A 25,300-nucleotide genomic window follows, 5' to 3' on the forward strand; every position below is an offset into this window, starting at 1 on the left:
TCTTTTAAGTAGAGTTTTGTCCGGATAGATGCCCAAGAGTGGGATTGCAGGGTCATATGGAAGTTCTATGTATAGATTTCTAAGGTATCTCCAAACTGTTCTCCATAGTGGCTATACCAGTTTACATTCCCACCAGCAGTGCAGGAGGGTTCCCTTTTCTCCACAGCCCCTCTAGCACTTGTTATTTGTGGACTTATTAATGATGGCCATTCTGACTGGTGTGAGGTGGTATCTCATGGTAGTTTTGATTTGCATTTCTCTTATAATCAGCGATGTTGAGCATTTTTTCATGTGTTTGTTGGCCATCTGTATGTCTTCTTTGGAGAAATGTCTATTCAGGTCTTTTGCCCATTTTTCCATTGCTTGATTGGCTTTTTTGCTATTGGGTTGTATAAGTTGTTTATATATTCTAGAGATTAAGGCCTTGCCAGTTGCATCATTTGAAGCTATTTTCTCCCATTCCGAAAGTTGTCTTTTTGTTTTCTTTTTGGTTTTCTTTGCTGTGCAAAAGCTTTTCAGTTTGATGAGGTCCCATGGGTTTATTTTTGCTCTAATTCCTATTGCTTTGGGAGACTGACCTGAGAAAATATTCATGAGGTTGATGTCAGAGAGTGTTTTGCCTATGTTTTCTTCTAGGAGTTTGATGGTGTCCTGTCGTATCTTTAAGTCTTTCAGCCATTTGGAGTTTATTTTTGTGCATGGTGTGAGGGTGTGTTCTAGTTTCATTGCTTTGCATGCAGCTGTCCAGGTTTCCCAGCAATGCTTGCTGAATAGACTTTCTTTGTCCCATTTTATGTTCTTGCCTCCCTTGTCAAAGATTAATTGACCATAGGTGGCAGGGTTTATTTCCGGATTCTCTATTCTGTTCCTTTGGTCTGCCTGTCTGTTTTGATACCAGTACCACACTGTTTTGATGCCTGTGGCTTTGTAGTATTTCTTGAAGTCTGGGAGAGTAATGCCTCCTGCTTGGTTTTTGTTTCTCAGGATTGCTTTGGCGATTCTGGGTCTTTTGTTGTTCCATATAAATGTTTGGATTGTTTGTTCTAGTTCTGTGAAAACTGTCATGGGTAATTTGATAGGGATTGCATTGAATCTGTAGATTGCTTTGGGTAGTATGGCCATTTTCACAATATTGATTTTTCCAATCCAGGAACATGGAATATCTTTCCATTTCTTTACATCTTCTTTGATTTCTTTGATTAAAGTTTTATAGTTCTCGACATATAGGTCCTTTACCTCCTTGGTCAGGTGTATTCCGAGGTATTTGATTTTGTGAGGTGCAATTTTAAAAGGTATCGTATTTTTGTAGAGGGCAGTTTTGAAGTAACAAATTGTGTGGTTAACTCTATATGTCAACTTGACTTGCCTAAGAGAAGGCCAGATAGCTGGTAACACATTATTTCTGGATGTTTTTGAGAAGGTGTTTCTGAAAGAGATTAGCATTTGAATCAGCAGACTGAGTAAAAAAGATAGCTCTGCCAATATTGTAGGCATCACCTAATTTATAGAGGACCTTCACTGAGTAAAAATCTGAAAGAAGAGTGAATTCTCACTTTCTCTTCTTAAGCTTAAATATCCACCTGCCTTTGGATGTTGGAGCTCCTGGTTCTCAGACTTTTGGATCCAGCCTGAGTTATACCACCAGCTATTCTAGTGTCCCTGCTTGCACATGGCATGGCTATAGCATATCTCAGCCTCCATAATTGCTTGAGCCAATTTCCATAATAAATCTCCTCTTATATGCCTCTATTTATCCTAATTGTCCTGTTACTCTGGAAAACCTTTACTAATAAAGGTATTGGTACTGAGAAGTGGTGGTGCTGCAGTAACAAATACCTAAAAATGTGGAAGAGGTTTTGAAACTAGCTAAGAAAAGATGCTGGAAGAGTTTTGAAGTACATGCTAAAAAAATGTCTATATTGCCATGAATGGACCATGGAAAACAGTTCTGGTAAGATATCAGAAGAGCTATAGAGAAAAAAAAAAAACTTAGTTTTAAAGAATACCTAAGTGGCTGTGAATTGGATGTTGGTAGAAATATGAACTGTAAATGCCATTCTTATGAGATCTCAGACAGAAATGAGGAAATGTTAATGGAAATTGGAGGAAGGTAATCCTTTGCTGTAAAATGTCAAAGAGCAAGGCTGAATTGTGTTTGTGACCTAGTGTTTTGTGGAAGGTAAAACTTGTGAGAGATGAAATTGAATATATAGCTGAGGCATTATCTAAACAAAATGTTGAAGGAAGAACTGGCTTCTCCTGAATGCATACAGTAAGATGTGTGAAAATAAAAAAAAAAAAAAATCAAGATGGAGTTACAAATCAAAATGGAAGCAGAACTTAAAAACTTTAGAAATTCTTAGCCTATCTATAGTGAAAAGAATTTTTTTTAAAAAAGCTTATTTGAGAGTAAACATGTAGGGTATGGCCAAATTTAATAAGAATCTGGATTGGCCATTTTAGCAGCAGATAAGAGCTACCTCAAGAAAATGGGAGAGATTAGTCAGCCCTATAAACAAAAGCCCAGACCTATTGTTCTAGACAATGCAAGAATGAGCCCAGGGGCATTTCAGAGGTTACTAGGCTGCCCCTCCTGTCACAGCCCTAGAGTGCAGGTGTCTATAGGGCAAAAGGATTTTGAAAAAGAGGCCACCTCTGCTTGATGCTGACTCCTGTCAGGACTCCACTCCCTGCATTCTAATACTACACTCCTCAGCCGCTCCAGGTGCAGCTCCAGAAAGTCCTTTTATGACTTGTGCTACAAAGCATGAAGGACCTGGCTACCTTAACTTAGATTTCAAAGGTTGGAGCCACTTGGAGCCACTTGACACACAGTGGAAACAGACAGCTGCTGTATGGTTGGGCGACCACGGAGAGTCCCCACTAGAATAAGACTAGTGGAGCTTTGAAGGTGGGCCCACCCACTGAACCCCAGACCAGAAGAGCCACTGAGTTGTGATTCTATCCTGGCAATGCTACAGAAGTTCCACTCTAAGCTGTGACAGCTGAGGAGTGGACTGTACCAGCAAAGCTGTGGGGTGGGTTTGGTGATGTCCAACCCCTTCCCTGAGTGTCCAGAAGGCAGGACATTGAGCCAGAGAGGATTGTTCAAGCCTTGGGGTTTAGTGTGGTTTGCCTTATTAGATTTTAGACTTGTCTTAGACCTCTTACTCTTTTTTTCTCTTCTATTTGTCTTTTTTTTTTTTTTTTTTTTTTTTTTTTTTTTTTTTTTGGAACAAGAATGAGTATCCTCTGCCTGTCCCACATGTTTTGGAGAGATACAACAATTTTGATTTCACAGGTTCAGCGCTGGAGAGCAGTTTGCCTTATGCAGAATCTTACCTTGACTCTCGCCCAAATATGATAGAAATGCTATTTGGATGAGTCTTTGGACTTTAGACTTTTGAGTTGATGCAGAAACAAATTAAGGCTTTGGGGGCTATTGACATGGAGTGAATGTACTTTGCATGCAAAAAGGATATGAATTTGGCTGGGGTGGGGTGCAAAGGATGGAATATTCTGGTTTGAATGTTTGTGTTCCTCAATTTTAATCCCCATGGTGATAGTATCAAGAGGTGGGACTTTTGAGAGAAAAATAAGTCATGATGGGGGAGCCCTAATGATTGATATTAGTACCCTTTCTCCACTGAGCTCCCTAACCTTTTCTGATATATAAAGTTATAATAAGAAGTCTACAGTCTGAAAGCAGGCCCTTACCAACTATGCTCACACCTTGATTTTAGACTTCTTGACTCCAGAACTATGAGAAATAAATTTCTGTGGTTTACAAGCCACTTAGCCTGTATTATTTTGTTATAGCAGCAGAAACTGACCAAGACACCAATTGAATCCATATTTTTCTTAATACAGTCAGCTTTCCACATCTGCATATGCCAAACACTCAGGTACAGAGCACCTATATACATTGTTTTATGTAAGGCACTTAAGCATCCATGAATTTTGGTGTCCATAAGGGGTCCAGGAAATAATCCCCCAATCTTCCCCCCATAGATACCAAGGGACCACTGTCCTACAACCTTTACATATAATAAAGGGCCAAAATACCTCAATGTACTTTTAGGATATATATCTAAAAAGTCATCATCATACCTAAGGTCACCTAGGTTTTTTTCCTATGTTAACCATAAAATAACTTGCTGGGATTTTTATTAGGATCGTGTTGTATTTATAGGTCAAGTTGGGAACAACTGACATCTTGATATATTGAATCTTCCTATCCACAGACATGGAATATCTTTCCATTTATTTAATTCTTCTTTGATTTAATCCATCAGATTTTTGTATTTTATATAGCATCTTATAAGAACTCCCTGAAATTCATCAGTTTATTATAATACCATGCAGTGCCCAAATGAAAACATAGCACTGATAAATTGTTTGGTGTTTAATTGTTCTTACTTTTCTCTCTCTTTTTCCTCACTCATGCCAGGATTGTTTTGCCTAATAAGTTATTAGCACGTATATGCTTTTTGCAGGCTTTCTGGGGAGCCCAAGTTAAGATAATTTATACTAGATATAGCCCCAGAAAGAAGACCCTAAGGTTAAAAGCAAAGAGCTTAAATGCTTACAATTCTGAAAAAGAAGCCATTGCTACTAGTGAAGATAATGATAACTCTTGTCATACAATAGCACCAAATGTATTCAGAATGATTTGAACAAATTTCACGTGGAATCTAGGGCATTGGGATATGTGGTGTTATGATGTTAGGACTGCATGAGGCAATGACAATTCTATGAATTAAGGCAGCAAGAGCCAACACCTTTAGTAGCTGGACATCAAATACTATCTCATGACATATCATGAGTAGGTTCTATAGAAATTTTTAGAAGTTGCAATCTCAGGTTAGAAACTTAATTGTAAGGGTTTAGACTATAACATAGTTAAGTGTGAAATCTCAACAATTCTCTCTGGTCTGTTTTAGAATGTTGACAGAAGAGTAGAACTCTGAAGAGTAAAACTCTGAAATTTGTGATGAGGAATACTGAAGACATATCTGATAAATTTGAATTCCCAAATATCACTGAATTCATTATTTCAGTTGAAGCTGTGCCCATCCATTTTTTAGAGGAAAACAGACCCCCCCGACCTTAACATGGCCTCACTTGAATCATATGCTTAAAGAGATGAAGCTTGTTTCCATAAAATAAATGTCCCTGCCTCCCTTCACTGCTGCCAAGACAATAATAAGCATCAGGATTAAGCACAGTCCAAACAGGAAAATAAAATCTATCTTCCATAAGGAAATAGAAAACACATTAAAGGAAGTTTAGAACCTAGCTAATTTTTGCTGGCAGGAACTATTGGACAATATTTAGGCAGAGATCTCAAGTGTATTCATCCAAGGGTGTGAAAATATGGTTTCATAGGGGGCAACTTAATTAATCGTAAGAGTTTATTTCCGCTATAAGGACTCCTAAAACATCCTAATAAACCATTAATCTGGCTACTTAAATTCTTCCCTCAACTACAGTAAACTAAGAATAAATGTTGTTACTTCCTTGACATAGTAGTGAGGATGAAATCAGAAGACTCAGAGAATATGGGGAGGTGAAATGGATTTAATACTTAAGAGCTAAGAACCCAGAATGGCCTAGATAACAATAAAGCAATAGAGAATTTAGAGGGAATGCTGTAGTCCTAGTAAGGACTATTCTTTGCCAGAAAAGTAGGCACAAAGCATGTGAATCTTTATTTGCATGACTGGACCTGTCCCCTTTGATATGTGTTTTATCATATTTACTTTTTGCATAATGTCAGGCACAGTAGAGAGGGTTCTTGTCAAATTGGAACATCAGTAGAGACTTGTCTCAAGCAGATCAACTATATATTTAAATTACATGAACGGGTAGCCCTGATGCCCATGTACTTGTTTCTCTGTACTATGAACTAATGGGTGTTCCCTATGACCAATTGATGGAGTGCCATAAATCTCAGTCCATTCACAGACGGATTATTACAGTATGTTTGTGTTAGGTGAAAAGGGACTATTGCCTCACTACAGATCTATATAACAGAGGAGTGATGCTAAGTATTACAAGGGACATCATTCCAGTGGGCAAAGCTGTGTGAGGTCACCTAGTTGTCACTTTCTATGGCCGGGAAGTGGCCAGAAGTATGAGTACGCATGAAATCTAGAACAGAGGTACAAGTTCTGATTAGATCAATTTTGTAACTAAAAAAATAAAGAAAACTGGAAGGTAAAAATACAGAGTTATGGGGAAGGGACATATGGATAGACCCATGAAAATGGGCACGATGTGTGTGGATCTTTATTTTCCATGTTAGTACATGCTAGCATGACCAATGCTATGATTTTCAATAAACCTTTCTTCTTGTCCCACCCAAGTTTGGGCAATGGTGCACAACCAACAAAATTATGTGGATGATGAAATCAATGCATGTGAGTTACAACATATGCATCAGTGCTTGTAGGCCGATCTAGCTAATTGCTACTGCTGCAACCACCCTGCCTTTAGCAGGGACCAACAACGGGTGTCAGGATGACTTCATCCCTTAAAATGACTAGTTGTATACTTAGTGTCATGTCACCTATCTTAAATACCTCCCTGCTCTGCAAAGAGCAGCAAATTCATACTCACTGGAAGCTCTACCTACTCTGGGATATGAATTCACCTTCCTATCTCCTAGTATCTCTGTCAGCACTACCACACAATCTGATTACTAAAGTATCCTCTTACTGGTTCTCTTTCTTTCCCTCCTTTCTTTCTCCTTTTTCCCCTCCATTCAGAACCCTAGGACTGAACTACTTGTAAAGTAGCAGCACATAGGTTTTACTCAGGCTCTGTGTTTTAGGGAACCTGAAGTAAGACAGTGAGTGAGTACATAGCAATTTTTCCTTTCTCTTTTCTCTTATGGAATGAGTAGTTTGGGGATAGAATATTTCTCTTCTAGGGGGAAAAGAGGATTTAATTTAGACCTTGAATTTGTTTTAAAATGCATTTGATTAACAATTTTTGACAAACCTTCTGTGTAGTTTTTATTTTGCATTCAGATTTATCTTCCCTTAACTCAAATGTGATACATATCCTACTCAAAAAACTTAAAAGCATTATATCGTTGCTCATTACTGCAGGTTAAAATAAAAAATTCACAGCATGATGTGCACAGTTAACTATCCTTCAGAATGACTTTTCCCCATCAATGTCTCTGAGCCTTATTCCCAGTTTTAAGCCCTGTCAGTGGTACTACTTCCTCTGTCTGTAAAAGCCTTTATACTTACAATTCCTGGTTTTCTACTCTGTGATCTTCACAACTCATTTTAGATATAAGAAAAGGAATTGCTGAAAAGATCAAGTAACAAAATGTGACAAAGACAAAGGGATTGTAAATGAGAAAAAAATAGGAAATTACGAAGTATAATACTGTCTCACAGATATTTCAGGACAAGTACTAGAATTAGAAGTAATTTAAGTATATTAAGCTTATATGCTTATATTAAGGCATAAGTACTAATTATTTGTATACATCCCAGAGTGTTCAGCTCTGGTCTGATATATAATATACTTTTTTGAATACCAAGATGTTAGTAAACTAGTTCACAAAATAAATCTTAATGATAGTTATATAAACTGTGTATTTGTTTCTGTAAAAATTATATATATATAATTTATATATTATCTATAATTTATATCTATTATATAATTTAAATATATTATAATTTAAATATATACAATTTAAATATATATCATATATATTTAAATTATATATATTATATACAATTTAAATAATATATATATGTATAGAAAAAGAGATAGAGATAGGATAAAGAGTGCAACAGACAGAAACAGAGAGAGAAAGTGTGGCAGGAAGTTTTGCAGAAAGGAAGCTGTGTAAGAAAAGTATGCATTGACTCTCCTGATGGCTAGCTCTAGGAAAAAAAAAAAAACCCTCTCCATCTTCTGTCATGATTTATTCATAGCAAAAAACCCTGAGATATTTCTTTTTCAGACATATCTTTTGAATCAGGTTAACAAATAGAGCCTCACAGATCAGGTGTTCCAACCACTGGTCAGTCTCAAAGAAAAGAAGGAACTTGATAGTACACATAGCTAGAAACAAACAAAACCAAAAGCAAACAAACTGTTAACCAAAATTTCAGAAATGAGGACCTGATTGAAATAAAGAGACTTCTGGGGGGATTTGTAAGGACTGCATCCAGGAAGACAAAATCTGCAAGATCACACTTAAATTGGAGATGTTGTTTGTCATGAATTATAATCAGAGCTGACAAGAAGCAAGGGTGCTTGTTAAGGAAGGATTTGTTGGGGTCTTAATACTGTGGAACAGTTACAGGGAGGACGTCAAGATCATAAAGTTGTGGCTGACTAATTTACCAAAACACTTGGTTGTATCCTTCGGGTTTATACAGTTTGGAGATGGGTTGAGTTAGTGGTGCAGGGATGGGTCTGAAACCAGATCCTCAATGACTGCCATTTTTGTATGCGTGAACTATGATTGCTTCACTGTAATTTGAATTTGTGATTAAAACAAATGTCTGAGAAATTCCATTTCTTCACTCAGGAAATAAAACAGCCACTGCAATAATAGTAGTGGCAATAGTCTCAGTAGCAGCACCACTAAGAACAGTAATATTCTTGGTAAGCATGTAATAGTGATGGTAAATTACCTATATGTAAAAGAATTGTAGGTCTATTACAAAATAGGAGATAGTGTTTCTTTTTTATCTATAGGAGTCACCCATTTAGTGACTTGAGTGGGAGTAAAGGAATGGTTATTTCTACTGGAGACATTTATTACAGAATTTAATTGTCACAAATTATTTCAAAAACTGTATTAATGGATATGTCTAAGAAATAAAAAAGTCTCATAAATTTTTAAGGCAGCCACTTTGAGAATCTCATCTCCATAGAATGAGTAGTTAGTACTATAGTTTTTTTTAAAAAAAAAAAAAAAAAACAGCTTATCAGGTTATTAAGTGGAAAATTTGGCTCTTTCCATTTTACTCCAAATAGTCTACACACACTGCATTGAATACCTTAATCTTTGTAGCTAGTTACTCCTGCTCCTGATTCTCCAGGCATCCTACATATCTGTTAGTCAAAAATTACTGAGAGGGCAAGTGAAATTAAACTAGCACGTGTATTCAGTAGCTTCTTCCACATAACATCCAAGTTAAATTCATAAAGTGAAGAAATACACTGAAGTTTTCACTTCAATTTCAAGATTGAAAGGAGCTTGGCTAAATTCCTCTCTTTCTTTCTGTATTATCCCTTCATACTCTTAGACATTGCATTGGAGGGATATTTACTTGTTTGCTTGTTTACTCCTTTATATACTGTTTCATGGGCTTTTTCGACAGGCTTCTATTCCCAGCACAGTGATTGGGACACTGTGGATATGAAATACAGTAGCCTTTAATAAATGATTAAATCTGTAAAATGCCTAATACTCTCTGTATGGCACTCTGATACAGGAACACTTAGGACACTCACAATGAACATCCTCGAACTCCCTGACACTCAGTCAGAAACCAGATCTCATTTACTAGAAGCTCAAATTCATTTTTCTCAGCTTAGAGTACTGTTTCTCCATAATCACCTTCAGATCTTTCAAGATCCTGTTTAATCTTATTCATGTCTTAAGAGAATCAAATATCTTAGTGTCTCTATTCTTTAAACATAAGATTTTCCATTTTTGAATAGTCCTATCACTTCTAATATTTAGGCTATGAAGTGATATTATTCCATGAAGCAGCTATGCTATGGAGTAATATCTAAGCTATTTGAAATTTTGAATGACTCACAGCAACTTTAGTGATCTGATGCCAGTTCAAGACTCTTAATTGTGTTGGGAAGAGCAAGAGCATAGGGAGGTGAAAGGGTCAAAAATGAGATACTCAGGTTTTCTCAAGAGCTAAAATTTAGATCTCATTTTCCCGTTCTCGCAGATGTCAAAATAAATATGTGGGAGCGTTTCTGGAGAGAATCAGGTAATTTGTAAGCTATCCGCAAAACACTAGAGAAAGCAACTTCTGTTTCCAGTTTGTCAAGGTGCTTATGAAAGGTATGTTTGAGAATAGCTTTGAGTTACTTAGGTGTGCTCACATGAGTATAATTGTGAGCATATTGCTAACTGACTCACAGGATGAGGTTAATATATGACTAATGACTGAAAAGTCTTTTTTAAAAAGTTTTATTGAAGTATCATTAATTTACAGTGTTGGTGATTATTATTGCTGTATAATGAAGTGATTCAATTATACATATGCACACATCCATTCTTTTACAAATTCTTTTCCTATTTAGATTATCACAGAGTACTGGGTAGAGTTCCCTGTGCCATACAGCAGATCCTTGTTGGCCAATCATTCCTCTTAAACAGTCCTCAAGATGTTTCAAGTCTTTCATCTGGAAGCATTTAAACAGGAGAGGAAGTTTATTTGCAATTTTAGGTGACAAAAATAATACATCAGGCTTCTTTTGGGGACTAGGATACAGAAAGGCTAATTATTAGAAGAAATGACCAGGGTGGAAAAGGATGTTAGTAAGGTTAAGACCAAGCCCATCATGTATGTGTAGGCAGCCATAAGTTTCAAATGGTTTTGATGCTGCCGCTCCATGTCCATGCTTCTCAGGAAAACCATAATGATGATAGAACTCATCAAAATGTTTTATCCTTTTCTGAAAACTGCAAATGAACTTCATTTAACTAATGTCCTTTCTTTTGTGAACAGTATTGTAACATAGTTAGCTCAGCTCGGCATTTGAGCAGTTTCCCCCTCTTCATTTGCGCTGTAAAATGAATAGCATGAAGGAACTTAGCGATACTCATTTGAAAAAGTGATGGGGATGGGCTCATTCCCTCTCTCAAGTAAGTTTCAAATTTCAAGTTTCTTCAGAGAGAGTTTAAAATAGCACTTCAATGAAATGATTTAGCAAACATTACTGTAATACTTTATGGTTGACTAAAAATTTGAATTTGAAATGGAAATCAAGTTCATTCATGAAATCCTCTTAGAGTAATAATATATCATTTTAATAGCAAAATGTCTAGACACCTAATGTCAGACGAGATGATAATTTCAGTGCTTTATATCTATCGTATTCATCAGTATAATTATACTTTTCTGGCCATAATTGAGTATGTTAAACAAGAAACCTGATGAGTTAAAAGGAAATACTAGAAAGGAGCTCCAAGGTAAAGAAACCAGTTTACAAGCAAAAGAGCTTGTAAGGAAATGAAATATTTTTAAAAATCTGGAATGATACATAAAATATTTTTAACACACACCTAGGCACCTAATATAGTTTTAACAAGTGTTAGGTCATCTGTCATACTTTCTTCAGAGTTTAATTCTTAGTAAATAAAATAAAAGCAACAGAGTTGGAAGTTGCCTTTGCACCCCATGCTGATCCTATTCTCCTTGCCTTTGCTTTAGAGTAACTGTACCCAGTGGTATTTGGATGTTGCTATTTATCTTTCCAGACCACTTGTTTAAATTTCACTATGCATGTATGTGTATCAATCAGAATATCAAAATCACCAACAGGTGGTATGTGAGTGGGGTTTTATACAGGAAAAAAGACAACAGTGAGGGAAGAGCTGAAGCCTGAGAATCAGTGAAACAATCATTCTCTGTACATTCCCCTTAATTTTACTGTGAACCTAAAGCTGCTATAGAAAATAAAATCTTTTTGAAATAAATTATGAACAGAATTATCCTGAAGCACTACAGTGCAAGTGGTGGTGGAGAGGTTGCCAGTCATGGGAAAGATATAGAAGAAGGGCAGCCTGAGGTACTGTTGATCCTGTGATGGTCACTAGGAATTGATATGTTGACATTCTGAAATTACTGGTTACCACTTCACTTCCAGCTTCTAAATCAATGAGCTCCTTTCATTAGTAGACATTAAGAGGACACAATAAGAAGGTTATTCTGGGAAATGTAGTCCCAGATTTTAATAAAAGTACCAAGTTGATAACAAGAAGTACAGCACTAATTGCATCCACAAAGTAAATACAACATGGTTCGTTTTAAATTTTTATGTAACTGATCTCATAATGTTTCATATTTTACTTTAAATATTTTCTGCTGAAGCTCTAAAAGCTATCTGTAATCATTGTAACATTTTTCAACAAGAATGATTTTGCTTCATTCCTTTCAATCATTCTGCTTTCTATTTTCTTTTGTACTATCTAGGGATTATATTATACTTTAGAATAAAGTAGTTTATAGTAGACTTTTTTTTTTCCATTTGTATCTTTGTGTCTATTGAGATCCTACTTATTTTCTTCTGTAATGTATGCAGTGAATTTTGTTTCTGATGATAAAATATCATTGCTTTTTTTGGATCATCTTAGTTATAGGGAGATACATGGTGCATGAACAAAGACATAGACACATACACGCACACATATTGAATTCTCTCTCTCTCTCACACACACACACACACACACACATACATGCACATAATTTAACCATCTGGATTTATAGGGTGTGTTTTATTGAAGATGTTTACATTTTAATGAAATAGGTTTAAATTATATTTTATAAGTCATTATGTGTTGTTGATATGAATGCTTTCATAGATTTCTCTCCTCTTCCATTTGGTAAGACAGACAGCATAAGATAGGTAATATATACTTCTTAAAGAGTTGCTAAACCTGAATGATTAAATTGGTACCATTGTTCTGCCTAAGGTCATGAACTTAGATTTTATTTTCCTTAAGTTTTTTATATATATATGTGTGTGTGTGTGTGTGTGTGTATGTATTTATATAGATTATTTATGTATATATATATTTTTAATAGTTGATTTTTGCAATTCATATTTTTCAAGTTAAGAATTTAGTATTTCCTTAGAATATTAGAACACATTTAATGTATTACTTTAATCTCTTCCTTTTTGGCAGTTTGTTTCCTTTTATACTTTCTTATATTATTTGCATTTTCATTTTATGTTGAATACCTCTGCCTGAGTTTTTCTCTTGGTATCGATTTTTTCAAATAACCATTTCAAATTTTTCTTCATTATCACTATTATTTCTCGTTCTCTTTTTTCACCCATTCATTCTATATTATTTGTTTTTCCTGTTTAACCCTTTTTTAACTGACTTTTTTTGTATTTAAGAAAATATTTGGCTCCAAATTGTACTGAAATTATTCCTTTCCATTTGGCACATCAACTGTAAATCATAATTAGGAAATGCAATATTTTATGTGCTATTTAGTTTCTGGAATTTATAATATGCAATGTAATTATCTCTTTGACCATGGAGTAGTTAGAACTATATTTTCTAATTCTTGAAAAAAATTAGATTTCTTTCAATCTTTTTGGTATTGCCTTCTAATATTATTTTATTTTAAAATGTACAAAGAATTAACATGTTATAATTCTGTATCTTCCCCTTATATTTTATAAATATAATTCTTTAGTAAAATTATTGATTCAGTGTTTTAAAACATATATCAGGTCTGATGGAATAAGTATACTTACATGTGACTACTAAATTAAGTTGTACTGTGTTGTTTAAATGAGATCCCCTTCCCTTCTCTCTCTGTCTCTTTCATTTTCTATGTAATACATTAGTCTAGAGGCTATGTGAAATATGTAAACATTCATGGTTCTTCTTAGTGATTTTTGTTCCTTTTATGATTAAATAATTCCTATTTATATCTCATAAAACATTTTTATCTTTTAATCTATTATTTCTGATATTAATATTTTGATACCTTCATTTGGTCAGTTTGGTGTTTGGTAATTTTTATGTATTCATACCCAATTTTACTATATCATTTATTTTAGGAGATACTCGTAGCTGCACTTTAAAAAACGTACACCACATTTTTACATATATTACTGTTAGTGATCATTAGACTAATCACTGCAGCCTTATTCTGAGTTTTCTGATTTTGTGGAGTATTTTTTCAACTTCTGCTTTCAATCTTTTCTGTATTTTTGGAGAGTCAATATGGTTGTGGTTGTCTCTTCCCATTTTTTTTAAATTTCTCCATATTTGAAAGGCTTATATTTTGTTTATTTTTAAATTGATACTTTGAAGCATTTAACATATATAATCAAATTAAACTATATACCTTTTTGAAAGGAATTTTTCTCGTCAAAAATCAATGTATACATTTAGGAAGATTTTACACAGATTTCTGCCCTCCTGCTAATAAAGAAGCTGTCATTTTACTTCTACCTGGCTTTAAATTATTTTCTACATTTAAAGTAGTGTATGTGATTTTCATTGATCAACACTTTTTTATATGTATCACTTTGGCAGTGATTTTTGCATACCGTTGCATCTTGCATCTCATTCATTTATTTTCTCAGCTCAGTATTCTTTTGACTTAAAACTAAACTAGTTCTTTCAGAAAATGTCTGTGGACTCTAGGTCCTTTCATGATTTATCTAGTTAATGTGTTTTATTTCACCTTCACAAATTTTTAGGTAATTTTTATGGATAGGACAATCTACCAAGGCACTTGGCTCTGTGTATAATCTCTCTTCTAATTACCAGGCTCTCTCAAGTAATAGATTTTCTCTCTCCCTCTCTCTCTCTCTCTCTTTTTTTTTTTTTTTTGTTTTGTTTTTTTGTTTTGTTTTCTTTTAGGGCCAGACTTGAGGCATATGGAAGTTCCAAGGCTAGGAATCAAATCTGAGCTGCATCTGAGACCTATGCCACAGCTTGTGGCCATACTGGATCCTTAACCCTCTGAGTGAGGTCAGGGATTGAACCTGCATCCTCATGGATACTAGTTGAATTCTTAACCAACCGAGCCACAAGGAGCACTCCCATAGATCTTTTCATTTTTCTGGAGACATTAAATCCCCCTTCTTTTTTTCCAAAGCTCATATTTTAAACTTACACCTTCCCTGAAGACTGAAATGAAATTCCTACTTGATATTTCTTTTTATTACTTTTTGTTCTTGGAATCTGATAAATTCCCTCATTTTAAAATTTAGTGTTAATTTTGAGACCATAGTAACTTCTCCAAAGTTTCTAGTTGTTTAAGATACAGGGAATGCTAAAATAGCTTCATGTGTACCAGAGGGTTCAATTGCTCATTCCTTCATCCCTGTTTCTATTCTTCCACTCAGTTCTTTTATTGAAGATTCTCCACTTTGGTTATTTTTTTTTTAAGGCAGTGGTCTTTATCCTGAATTAACTTGGGAGATGAATAAATTTGTCTACTTAACAGAATGAAGCTAAATCTACATTTTCTTTGCAGATAGTTTTCAACTAGAAATGGTGTACATTTTATCTAGTATTAACTTTTGTTTGATGTTCATTTTAATGTCAGCACAGAAGACAACAAAAGTGAAATACTAATAAAATACTATCTGAATTCATTTTTTGTTAACTTTGGTTATTTTTTTTTTTTAGTTATGAAAGAAATATAAACCAAGCTTAAACTACTTATATTAAAGCGTAAATTAAGCCCATGTTCATTCACTACTAATTAAAATATAAATTTGTCTAATTTATTTTTTAAATTTTATTGGAATATAGTTGACCCACAAAGTTGTGTTAATTTCAGGCATACAGCAAAGTAAATCAGCTACAAATATGCACATATCCATTCCTTTTCAAGCCCACATGCATTACTTTTTGAGGTAATAAATACAGAGCTCCAATTAGGATCTGGTTTCTCTCTAATTCTTGGTTCTACTTTTCTCCAAGATAATTTATTCTCAGGTCTGTATAGTGGCCCAACAGATACCAGCAGACTTAGCACCATATTTTCCAACATTCAAGTCCAGTTAAAAAAATGTTATCCACTGAAAGCTATCCCTTTTCTTACCCAGTAATTTTATCCTCATTTCGTTCTATACATAGAATTTTTTTAATAGCTCAGATGAACTACTAAAGCACATTCCAGGCAGTAGAAATAGTAACAAGGATGTGAAGAACAATTTTCCCTTGATTGTCAAGAGACTGAGGAGAGAGTAGGATGTTAGAGGAAAGGACAGTGATGTAATGTAAATGGCTTTTTTTTTTTTTTTCTTTTTAGGGCCATGTACCATGGCACATGAAAGTTCCCAGGCTATGGGTCAAATCGGAGCTGCAGCTGCCAGCCACAACCACAGCCACACCAGATCTGAACTGTGTCTGCAACCTATACCAGAGCTCACAGCAGTGCCGGATCCTTAACCTACTGAGCAAGGCCAGGGATCGATCCCTCATCCTTATGTATACTAGTTGGGTTCGTTACCACTGAGCCACAGTGGGAGCTCCATAAATGGTGTTGGTTTTTATCCAGAATGAAATGTAAAGCTGTTGGAAGGACTTAAATAGTAGGATAACAATATTCCAATAAATAAATAAATAAATAAATAAATAAGCATTTTATTCTGGCTGCTCTGTTGAATATGGACCATTGGAAAGAATAGAAGCAGGGAGGTCAATTAGGAGGTTTTTGCTTCAAGGTAGGAGAGTGTGGTGTCTGTAAATTGAGGAAGGTCTTAAATTCTGGATATTGTTTAGGACTAAAGTGACTTTGTTATATATTGGATGTGGGATGCAGGAGAAAAAAAAGAAAAGAATTTTACTTCAGTACATTTTGAGTGAGTTGGAGGACATTTTGTGTGAGTTGGAATTACCATTAACTGAGATGGGAAAGAATGTCTCTAAGCAAGTTTTAAAGGAAGATACTTTTGATATATTAGGTATTAACTTTCTATTGGAAATCCAAATAAGGGTATAGACTGAGAATCTACATACATAAGTCTGTAGTTTATGGAAGATAGCATTTTGGTGAGGGAACATATATTAGTTATAAAGATAGCATTTACATCTATAGACTGTATTAGATGTAATAACTGAGTCTGAGATACACTTGAGTCACTTAATAAAAATTTTAAGATTTTTTAGAGAGAAAAGATCTAGAAGGGATAGTCAGTAAAATAAGAATCAGCTGGGGAGTATGTTTCCTGCAAGCCGAATGAGGAAAAGATTTCAAAGATGAGCTGTGTTAGAAATTACTGGGAGGTCAAATAATATGAAGCTTAATAACTGTCCATATAATTAAACATTCTGGAGGTTGCAGTTAATCTGCAGAATAATTTCCCTAGAATGGATGTAGAGTGAGAAAGAAGAGGACTCAATGGTGTGAATTCAAAAGAGACTGAGATCAGCAATTCAAGGGGTATAATTTCATAGGGAGAATAGAAATGGAAGGATAAACTGGACACAAAAAGTGAAAGAGGATTTTACTAGAGATTGGCTATGAGTTTCATTGCACTTGTGTGTGTGTGTGTGTGTGTGTGTGTGTGTGTGTGTGTGTGTGTGTGTTTATACACACAGAGCACTAAGACGTCTACCTTTTTAATGGTGACCAGAAGAAACAGGAATTGAAAGAATATTGTAAACATCCCTGATAGTTCTAAGCTAATAGAGAAAGAGCTAGAGGAAAAGTCATTCTAATTCTAATTCTTTGAGAATTAGAGGCCGGGGGAGGGTTTTTTTTTTTTTCCAGAAACAGGTTGGGTCCCAGAGCCTTCTCCAGTTCCAACAGTGATAGTGTGGAGGAGAGTGTTGGCTTTGAGGAGAATAGCTCATTGACCCCCTCTGACTTCTGCACTAAAGGTAAAGAGGCTGGAGGCAGGTAATGGGCAAATTTGTGGGCTGCCTTAGCTCCTGTGAAGGAAGCATGGGTGAGGGGAAAAAAAAAAAAAAACGTTGCTCAGTTTTTGCTTTGGTTCTTAACTTTAAAAAATTTCCTGTAAAGTAACAACATAGTATTTAAATCTAGATATGGTTTGAGGATTTCAGAAGCATAGTAATGTTGGAGCCTGGGGTAGGCTTCCCCAAAATGTGCCTCAGTGGCATATTGATAATTTTGAATTAAAATTGTTTTCAAAACTGCCAGTGCAAGAGGAGACACTCTGAGTCTCCTTTCTGACTCCCTGAAAGTAGGAAATTGATTTATTATGGGAAAGGTGCACTCCCTGTGTCTGGAAGTAGAAGGATACCCATTATTGCCAGAGATATGGGATTGAGGGCCAAGAAGTCTGTGTAAACAAAACTTGTGACTTTTTTAGTTTTCTACCCCAAAGCCAAATTCTGTTTAGATTCATCACTAATTGAGCACACCAAAACCTATATTTCTGTGTCCTGTCGGTTCCTCCCAAATTTATTTATTTATTTATTTAATTTATTTATTTGTCTAAAGAGGATAAAAGCTGCCTGCTTTAGCCACGTCTTAGTTCTCATTTCTAAGACACCTCCATGCTCATGAATTAAGATGTGTTTAATTTTCTCCTGTAATCTGTCTTGTGTCCGTTTTATTATTAGTCCAGCCATAAGAATTGTCAAGAAAGGTATTCTTGAGGAATTCTCCTTCCTCATCAATAAAAGTTGTTGATTCTTTCTTCATCCTGTAAAATACTAAGACATTCACTGGTTACTAACTTAGATTAGGAGCTGGTGGGTAGTCTTGAATCTCAGCTCCACCATTTACCATCTGGTTACATTTGAACAAGTTACTTAAACAAACTGTACGTAATTTTCCTTAATCACACAGGAGGATATTAATAGTACCTACCTTATGGAGTTGCAGTACTAAATAATTTATTTAGTATGTATAAAGTGTTTAGAATGCTACTCCTGCCTAAAAAATATTAAATGCCCAATGAGCATTAGCTATTAGATTAATCGTTATACTAGGTCTCACCTGGCTTCTACCTTTGGATAATACATAAAAATGACTTTGGGGAAGCAATTCAGTCTAGCTCATAGCTGCTTCATAGCTCATAGCTGCCTCATAGCTGCTTCTTTAAAACAAAGTATCCCTTTTTCAACACTGTTTAGAAGAGAAGCTTCAAAGCACAAAAAAGGAAAATTTTCTTTTAGGTTCCAGTCTATTTCTAGTTTGACTTTCCTACTACAGTTTAAACTAAACTCCATGTAGAAAATTATTCTTCCATCTATTTCTAGTTGCAGGCAATAGATAGAAAGAGCTTCCCACCAAACCCATCTGCTTCTAAATAGGATAGCTTAGTCTGATATAATATCTTTTTAATACAGTGTTATAGAAACAAAGTAGAAAGCATTACAAGTCTTTTTTTTTTTTTTTTTTTTTTTTTTTTTTTTTTTTTTTGTAACAAGTACTTAAATGTTTCAGATATTACTTAGTCAGATATCCATTCCTGTACCTCTCTAGAGGATCATACACAACACCACCTAGAAATGGTCTGCCTGTGCTTTTGGTGAATAATTACTCCCCTGACTAACTGATGACATCTCAGTCTTTTCACTTGTTTTAACCCATGACAATTGAGCTGCTAAGCTTTATGCCAGAGTTATATGTCCATTTAGAGCAGACAGTATCATTGAGATTGAGTGGTTCGACTCACCCTTTTTAACTTCTCCCTTTGGCCACAAAAACGGCTGTGTTCCATAAGAGCTGCTTCTTCACCTTGAATCTTGGAATAGACTGAGTCTGAGACATATTGAACTAAACTGAGTCACATTACAGACTGATTATCAAGAAATAAGTATTAGTGTAAGTCACCTAGATTTTGGAGTTGTTTGCTAGGTGAATGATAGATGATATAAATGCTAAAATGGAAGTCACTTGTTCCACTATTCCAGATGCAGAGGTTCTTACTTTTATTCACCCTATTTTACTCAGTTTATTCTGAGTTGTAAGAATGGTTATTCTTATTTTGTATATGGAAATTTTCTGGATTCAAGTGACAGAAAATCTACACCAGAAGGACTTGGAAAACAAGTGGGTGGAATTTATTGGTATACATAATTCAAAATCCATGAGCTTTAAGCAGATGTGAAATCTGAGATTCAAATAATTTCCCCAGGACATATTCTTCTCTAATTCTGTTCTGTTCTGGATTCATTGTCAAGATCCATGTGGTATCATAGTGGCTGCCAAATGCTTTTGGCTTACATTCTCAGAAGTTTAATTACAATTGTAATGGACAATCTTTGAGTGCTTTAAGTGTGCCACAGAATCTTGCAAGGAATTTACATGAATTAACACATTTCATCTTTGCAATTACTCCATGAAGTTAAACTGATAGTATCCCTATTTTATACATAAAGAAATAGATGCATAGTATATTAAGATGCTTCGTAATAGCAACAGTTAGTAAGACCTAATAGAAAAGATTGTATACCTGAAAAAGTATTTGGACAAAAATCGTAAACCTCATTTTCAACAGTTCAAATTGTGTCCTAATTCTATCATTAATTTAATCTCTGCATTAAATAAAAGCCAATACTCTAGATGTCCCTAGCTGAGATGTATGTTCTCTGTCTAGCTGGGTAGAATTTTTTCACCTGAAGAATATACAGGCAAAATGATGGGGATAGTGTTCCTTACCAAAAAATAAGGGCATTTGTTTCAGATGAAATATGATGTATGCAATGTCAAGAAGTCTTAACCATCTGAGATTTTTATGCTACAAGGTAGCCTGCTGAAGATTCATGGATAAGGAAAAAAGACACAAGATTTCTGGTTCAGTGACAAAGATCTTTGTTATGACATAAAAATAGCATGGTGATGTGAATTTAAGCTTAAATGGGTGGGCCATTCACTGGCTTATAAAAACCATATAGTTAGTCATTCTGCATTGTTTGATTTTTCAGTAAATCGAAACATAAGAGGACACATTTAACAAATTGCTAGTTTAGTTCACATTAATAATTGACTGGGTAAGTGTCAGGAAGGGTATTGCTGTCATTATCATCATCATCATTTTTATGAGAGATTTTGTAAATTGATGTTGTACAAAATATTATAGAAAATTTTGTATCTGGTTTAGGCATAATGACAAGTGTAACATGCCATTAAATATGAAACAAAATGTTATTTTATAAAATTAAGATGCAAGAAAGTCTCATTACTAATATTCATAATTGAACCTAGAAGAAATTAAACAAGAAGACTTTCGCATTTATTGACACTTAAAATCCAACTTTGTAATTTAAATTCATTTTCTTAAGTAGAATCAAAATAACATTATTTTGCTTTAATCTGAGTCCATAGATCTTACTTGCCATTAATTTTCTGCTTACTCTAAGACTCCTCGCTTTTCAATATTGTACTATCTCTTACAAAGATGCTATTCCTGATTATTTATAAACTTGCTTAACTCAATTAACCATGCTTCCATGAGTATATTGAGCTATAGTCAAAATGGCCTAATACTTAGGCTTATACAACTTAAATAAATGATACAAGGAACATAGTTGATTTCAAGTTCACTTAGAAGAAGCCTATTAATTTACTTGTATAATAGGAAAAAACTTAGTCCTAAGGGCCTAGAGAATAAGAATTATAATTTTCTCTGTCTTTTAAAAAAATGTTACTACTATTTCAAGCCCTCATTTTCCTGGAGTATTGAAATCTGAATTTGCCTAAAAACACTATTCCTATTTTTCTTAGGGCTCTTTTTTAGGGCCAGCAGGGCCTTGGTCTCCATTGTGTTGCTTTTTAAATCTGATAGCTTTTCAGCTGTCCCTGTCCCTCTGGAGGACATGAGGTTTACTTTGATCACTCAAGTCAGGACATGATTCAGGAACCCATCGTCTCTGTAAGGCCACGGGTCTTTATGTAATTACTGTCCCCTTCTCCAACCCACTATTCTGAATCATCCCTTCTCCTCTCAGATGGGGAAAGGCTGGTGAGAAAGCAGAGGGCACACAGGGAAGCTTGCTCTTATTGATCATTTACCTTTCTATATCTTTTGTTGTTCTTCTGAAAGAATCTAGACCTCTAATGAGTAAAAATCCAGGATATACCCAGTTTTTCCCTCTAATTTCTGCTGTCACATCATTCCTCTGAAAAAGGAAGCTCAGAATAGCCTAATGAAGATCAAAATATAAAACTAAATACCGGAGAAGGAGAATTGCTAATGTTTCAAAATGTATTTTCCTGCCACATATATCTGTTACAGTTGTAAAATCAAGACAAGAGATAAAAGAACAAATAACGTTGCTATGGCTCTGGTGTAGGCTGGCAGCTACAACTCCGATTTGACCCCTAGCCTGGCAACCTCCATATGCCGCGGGAGCGGCCCAAGAAATGGCAAAAAACAGCAAAAAAATAATAATAAAAATAAAATTTCTTGATTGCCTCCAAAATAAGCATTTTAAGTAACAAAAAATAAGATTTGAGTAGAAAAAAAATGTATTGGGGAAATAATAATTGATTACAATAAAAAAAGAAAGAAAAGATTTGATATAAAAAAAGAACAAATAAACAAAACCACTCTGAGATGGCATGTCTGAGAAAAATATGGATGTTCTATATGAGGGGAAGAAATATCTAGGGAAAAAAAAACTTGGATTTACTGAATGCACCTTCTTGTATGTTGACATTGGATATGGTGTAGGGAATAAATTGTTCAAAATAACTAGAGATTATTCCCTTAGAAGATTAGGTAAGGAATAAGGATTAGAAAGCTAGAAATTTTCTGTGAAATCCATATGTACCAACACAAAAAGGTTTCCATATGATACTAAAGAAAAAACAAATTAAAAGTTGAGGGATTTCTCTGGTGGCCAAGAAGTTAAGTAGTTGGCATTATCACTGCTGTGTTTTGAGTTTGATCCTTGACCCCAGGAACTTGCATATACCAGTCGTGACCAATGAATAAGTAAATAAATAAGTAAGCAAATATTTAAAAAAGAAAAGTTGAAAAATAATATAAACTTACCTCATTTTTTATGTTAGTAAAGTGAGGATTTTTCTTACATAACATGTTAATCTTATTTTTAAAAAGAAAGAATTAGAAATATAAGTTTTAAAACTTTATGTAAAAACTTGCTAATGAGATAAAAAGTGTTAACATCAAATCTAGTGTAAATGTCAGCTCTGATCAATAACTTTGAGGTTATTAGACATTCTTATGTAATATATTTGTAAACAATTAATATAAAATATTTTAGTACATATAAAACTCCCTTAATCACTCCTGACTAGACACAAAGGTACCTTGGAGAATATGAGTAGTAACATCACTTTTATATTCTTTTGATTTAAGTATTTCATATGTCTTTAATTTTTTATTAGCCTTTTATGATGAATCATTCAGTGAAGCTGTTTTGGCATCTTGAAGCCTTTTGGCAGATTCTGCATGCCGGTTAAAATAGGTGTTCCATTCTGTTTGTTTGATTTGCAAGTCTTTGCTTTTAAGTGCACTTCATAAATGAACAGTCTTGTCTAATTGGAACATTTCCATAGTGGCTATTGTAATTCAAGGTTGTTTTAGTAAGGCTTTGCCATTCTTGTAGATATACACATAAGCAGTTGTTCTAGAAGGTGGTGCACTCAATTCTTTGAAACTTGAGGGTTTCATTTCTTTATCTAAGCCTTGGGTCTCCTGGACCCAAATTAATACCTAAAAGGGATGTGCTGCTGGATTAGGGACTTTGTGGTGCTTCACAGTGTACCTCCTTGCACAGATATTTTCTTGAGGATGGCACGTGACCTAGTGTGAAACTAGTCTGTTCTGTGACCAACTTATTCTAGCAAGGGAGTCTTAGCATTAGGTGGTGAGTACTCTAACAACTTTCAAGTGCTTGATTCCTGTCTGTCAATTTTGTGGCTCTGACTTCCGAAATTGCCATTAGCAAAAGATTTGCATATATACTCCAGAATCATTAGGAATCAGTACTTCATTGCTTGAAATTTGATGTATTTCCTATTACTTGTATGTAGAACTCATTAAAAACTATTAATAATTTGGTTGATTGGTCTGATGCAGTTATAGCGAGACACTCCTATCATCTGGTGATTTTTATTGAAACTACAGAGAGTAGTGAATCAGCATTTTTGCTAGACTTAATGGTGAGGCTTCCAGGATAAGAAAATAATTTCTTAGAGGACTTGCAAAGTCCACTCAGGCATAAAGCAATTTAACAGCTATGTGTTTACAATTTATCCTGTAAAAAAGAATATATTTGCACATTTGTATCTAATATCCCTCTGAAAAAAGTGAATTATCTATATTGTGCATATAAGAATCTGTACCTCATCCTCCTTAAGCTTTTTCAAAAGGTTGATGAGGAAGGAACACTCCTAAAGACACTCTAATGCCACCATCACCTTAATTCCAAAACCAGACAAAGATTACCACCAAAAAAGAAAACTATAGGCCAATATCTTTGATGAATATAGACAAAAAATTCTCAACAAAATTTTAGCCATCAGAATCCAACAACATATAAAAAAGATCATACACCACGACCAGGTGGGATTCATCTCAGATGCACAGGATGGTTCAATATACACAAATCAATCAACATCATACACCACATTAACAAAAGAAAAGTCAAAAACCACATGATCATCTCAATAGAGCAGAGAAAGCATTTGACAAAGTCCAACATCCATTCATGATCAAAACTCTTACCAAAGTGGGTATAGAGGGAACATACCTTAACATAATCAGAGCCATTTATGACAAACCCACAGCAAATATAATACTCAATGGAGAAAACCTGAAAGCCTTCCCACTAAAATCTGGAACAAGACAAGGTTGTCTGCTCTCACCACTGTTATTCAACATCATACTGGAAGTCCTAGCCATAGCAGTCAGACAAACGAAAGAAATAAAAGGCATCCAAATAGGAAGAGAAGAGGTAAAACTGTCACTGTATGCATATGACATGATACTATATATAGAAAACCCTAAGGACTCAAACCCAAAAATTTGTTGAACTGATCAACAAATTCAGCAAAGTAGCAGGATATAAGATTAACATTCAGAAATCAGTCACATTTCTGTGTACTAACAATGAAATATTAGAAAAAGAATACAAAAATACAGTACCTTTTAAAATTACACCCCAAAAAATCAAATACCTGGGAGTACACCTGACCAAGGAGGTAAAGGACTTATATGCTGAGAACTATAAAACATTCATCAAGGAAATTAAAGAAGATGTAAAGAAATGGAAAGATATTCCATGCTCCTAGGTTGGAAATATTAATATTGTAAAAATGACCATACTACCCAAAACAATCTACAGATTCAATGCAATCCATATCAAATTATCCATGACATTTTTCACAGAACTAGAACAATCAATCCAAAAATTTATATGGAACCACAAAAGACCCAGAATCACCAAAGCAATCCTGAGAAACAAAAACCAAGCAGGAGGCATAACTCTCCCAGACTTCAATATTAGAAAGACACAGTCATCAAAACAGTGTGGTACTGGCACCAAAACAGACATATGGACCAATGGAATAGAATAGAACCCAGAAATAAACCCAGACAACTATGTTCAATTAATCTTTGACAATGGAGGCAAGAACAT

At 34.7% G+C, this 25,300-nt stretch overlaps 1 long non-coding RNA gene across 2 annotated transcripts in view; it reads left to right on the top strand.

The window, feature by feature from the left end:
• LOC110256465 (uncharacterized) overlaps window positions 1-25,300 on the top strand; it is a 291,252-nt gene that overhangs the window by 50,691 nt on the left and 215,261 nt on the right. The window lies entirely within an intron of this gene.

The sequence above is a fragment of the Sus scrofa genome, chromosome 13, assembly GCF_054392235.1.
Source record: "Sus scrofa isolate SSC_HxYL_T2T_F1_AM1 chromosome 13, Sscrofa_HxYL_maternal_Yorkshire_Landrace_v2.0, whole genome shotgun sequence".
Lineage (NCBI taxonomy): Eukaryota > Metazoa > Chordata > Mammalia > Artiodactyla > Suidae > Sus > Sus scrofa.